The sequence below is a fragment of the Elaeis guineensis genome, chromosome 6, assembly GCF_000442705.2.
Source record: "Elaeis guineensis isolate ETL-2024a chromosome 6, EG11, whole genome shotgun sequence".
Classification (NCBI taxonomy): Eukaryota; Viridiplantae; Streptophyta; class Magnoliopsida; order Arecales; family Arecaceae; genus Elaeis; species Elaeis guineensis.
In genome coordinates, this window is record NC_025998.2 from 34,122,669 (window position 1) to 34,126,678 (window position 4,010).

A 4,010-nucleotide genomic window follows, 5' to 3' on the forward strand; every position below is an offset into this window, starting at 1 on the left:
GTTTCGCACTGTTGTGTCAGCTTTTGCCGACCTATCCTCGTATTTCTCTCTTCCGGACGTTCTTCGTCCTCCGACCCCATCCGAAAGCCAGAGGGTGGTGGTTCTTCAGTCTCCGGAAGGGTCTTTCGTTCATCACCGGTCTTCCATCGTCGATCCACGGATGGAAAAACCAATTCTTCTTTGCTTCCACTTCTTTTCCTTGGGGGTTCCCTTCCCGCTGGGGCGACCCTCGGACTCAACCGAACGAAAACAGTCGGGTGGAGGATGGAGACCGAGAGGACTTTCACCGACTGAAGGATGTGTCGGTGCCGAGGCAGAGGGAGCTCGTCACCGAGCAAGCTCTGTATGACGCCGGCCTGAGTTCGATTCCTCACCTAGGTACATCTCGATCCGTCGGTCATCCTTTGTCTTTCCTGTCCATCTTTGGACTTGTGCTGATCCTTTATTGAAATTGCAGGGATGCCACCGAGAGTGAGGCTGACCGACGCTGATATTCGGCAACATGCGGTGAGGAAGAGACCGACGCTCGGGGCCGGACCATCACGGCCTCCCAAGAGGCCTCAGATAGCATCACCGACCGACCTTGCGGCGGCGGGAGCGCAGCCCGACGTCGAACGTGCGTCGGGCTATGAGCCGGTCATCGCTCTATCGGCTCCGACGGTGCCACCTGAGGCGCCGTCCAAGGAAGGGCCAGCTGAGGGGGCAGTCGAGGGAGCGTCAGCTCCCCCACCCTCGGAAGAGGTTCGGGCCGAAGTACGTGAGCCCGAACGACCTGCAGTGGCGGCCGTCGCAGCGTCGGGAGGGACCCAGTCGAGCTCAAGCTTTCCGTCCCTCTCTAATTTTTGGGCCTGGGCAGTCGGACGAGGGAAGGCTTCGATGGCGTCGGATGACGACACAAGGTCGATCGATCGAGCCACGTCATCCGGCATCCAGTTTCCCAAAGGAGCGTCGGCCCTGGCCAATCATGATTTGGCCAGGAGGTTTTGCCAAGCAACCATTCTCCAGGCTGATCGGGAGATCATGAAGAGTCGGCCAGTGTCCGACATGCTTTCTTCTTTTTACCCGACTATGATCCAGGTGAGGTCCTACTCTTCTTTTCTCTTCTTCATTATTGTTCTCTATTAATTTGATTTTCTAACAGCTGGCCTTCTGCCTGCAGCTGATCTACAATATATCCAAGCTGGAGGCCGGGTACCGGAGGTTCGGCGACGTCCGGGCAGCCTGGAAGAAGAAGGCCGAGATCGTCGAGGCTGAGAAGGCGACGCTGGTCGACCAGCTGAAGTCGTCAGTTGACCGTGAGGCTAGGCTCGAGGAGGAGATCTCCCGACTCACCGACGGCCTAGTCGCTTCGGAGGCCGAACTTCAGTCGGCCTTCGAGCAGGTTCGACGCAAGACCCGCTCCGTTCACCGACTGAGGCACGAGCGGGATGGCTGCGTTAGGGAACTCGAGGCCGAGCGCGAATAGCTTCGCATTAGCCTGGAGAACCTGGCCAAGGCTGAGGAGAACTTGTCCTCCGCCCAGGCCGACGCCGACATACTGAAGGCGGAGGCGGAGTCGGCCAGGGAGGTACTGGGTCGGGCGATGGAGGACTTCCGTGGTTTGGAGGAGTACCGGGAGGATCTCCTCGAGAGCAGCTTCACCTCCTATAGGGTGGGGTACGAGGACGCTCGAGAAGCGATCCAGAATCTGCACCCAGAGCATGACCTGAGCGGGATCGTCCCTCCAGGGTCGGAGGACCAGGTCACAGAGGAAGAGGCCGACCCATTGTCGATAGAACTAGTCGCTGAGGATGAGGTGGCTCCAACCCCTGGTCCTTCACCGACCCGAGCAGGCACGTCGGTTGCTCCCAAGCTCTACCCGGTGGAAGAAGCCAACTCCGACGAATAGTCGGAGTGTCTGCTCCATTATCTTTGTACTTTTTTGCTTTCCGTTTAGTCTTTGATATCTGTAATCGGGCTTCGTCTCAATTTTGTAATCGAACTTCATCCCAATTTTGTAATCGGACTTCGTTCCAATTTTGACTCGGTGAAATCAAAGACTTCTCACACTTTTTTCCACGTGTTGCTGAATGTGTTTGATTGTCCGAACCATCTCTGAATGCATAGGTCGTAGTCCCGACATATCCCATTGGGACGTTCGGTAGGATCCAGCATGGCCGATCACAATGATTAGTGGCGTGCGCCCTGCTAAGGGTAGGACAAGCCCCGATCACAGGTCGGCATCTCGACTGTCGTGCAAGCTACTTAGGATCCGATGGGTGAGAGCCGTACAGATCGTAGGTTGAGCATCTGTCGCCCGAACCTTGGCCGGGTGTGCACGTGAGGTCGGGTGTCAGCCAATCTCCGAACGTGGCTTGTTGACACGATCATCCCGTAGAGTCTGATAGTCGAGTAGCGTCCGACGTATTCAGATAGGATAACGATGGCAAGTCGAATACCCATTGTCCGGCCCTTAGTCGGACGTGCACATCGAGACGTATGATAAACGGTGGCAAGCCGAATATCCTTCGATCGATCGTGACCAAGTCAGTTTGTCGTAAGTCGAATACCCGTGGCCCAGACCTTGGTCGGACGGGTACGTCACGATCGTCTTGGTGTTTTGCCCTTCTTAGTCAAAGCTAAGTGGGCAAGTTAGCCAGCCGCATTAGTTGAAGCCCTTCGCCTTTAAAGGCGAAGGCCGTTGGTTCGACGATCGAGCCGTAGACTCGATGATTCGGCATCGCAGATTCGACGTAAAGTCATGGATTTCCGACGAGACGTTAGGACCAAGTCGGCGTCGTACTTCTGACATGGGCCGACCTTCGACGAGGGGCCAAACTTTGTAGACTCTGGAATTTTGAAATTGTACTGTATTTCGAGCAAGGAGGGTATACAGAGTTCATCGGTAATACAACTTTAGGTTGTCAGCGTTCCAAGTCCAGGGAATGGCCGTCCCTTCTAGGGTTTCAAGTCGGTAGGCACCTAGCCTGCAGGTGTTTGCAATCCTGTAGGGTCCTTCTCAATTCGGAGACAGTTTCTCTTGTTCCTGAGGCTTTGAGACTTCCGCCTTCCTCAAAACCAGGTCTCCGGGCCTGAAAGATTTTGGCCTGACTCTAGCGTTGTAGTATCGGGCAACTCTCTGTCGGTAAGAAGCCATGCAGAGTTGTGCCTCGTGTCGGAGCTCGGGTAGGAGGTCCAAGTCAGCTCTCCGGCACTCAGAGTTGCTCGGTTCACAGTATTGCTCAACTCTAGTCGATGGCAGTCCGATCTCTAATGGGATCATCGCCTCCATCCCATAGGCCAAATTAAAAGGAGATTCCTCGGTCGGAGCTCAGGGTGTCGTTCGGTATGCCCACAGGACCGAATGCAACTCTTCGACCCAGAGGCCTCTGGCTTCATTTAGTCGAGTCTTCAATCCGTGCAAAATGGTTCGGTTGGTCACTTTGACTTTCCTGTTGGACTGTGGATGGCCGATCGAGGCCAGCTTGTGCATGATATGAAATCTCGAACAAAACTCTCTAAAGTCATTATTGTCGAACTGTCGCCCGTTGTCTATGATGATGGTGTGTGGCAGCCCGAACCTAAAGATGATGGACTTCTGGACGAAGTCTTCCATCTTACGCTCAGTAATTTGTGCTAGAGGTTCGGCCTCCACCCACTTGGTGAAGTAGTCGATCGTGACAACTATAAACTTTCTTTGACTAGATGCCGAAGGAAAAGGGCCGAGTATATCGATCCCCCATTAGGCGAAGGGCCATGGGGCGACAATAGCAATCAGTTGGCTGGCGGGGTGGTGTTGCAAATTGGCATGCTTCTGACACGGCTCGCACCTCCGAACCAAGTCAGCCATATTTTTCTTCATGGTGGGCCAGTAGTATCCTTGCCGAAGAACTTTGTAGGCCAAGAATTTGCCCCCCAGGTGACTCCCGCAGATCCCTTCCTACACCTCCCTGAGTGCGTAGTCTGCATCCACCGATCCGAGGCACCGTAGTAAGGGAAGGGAGAATGACCTTTTGTAGAGTCGCCAGTCC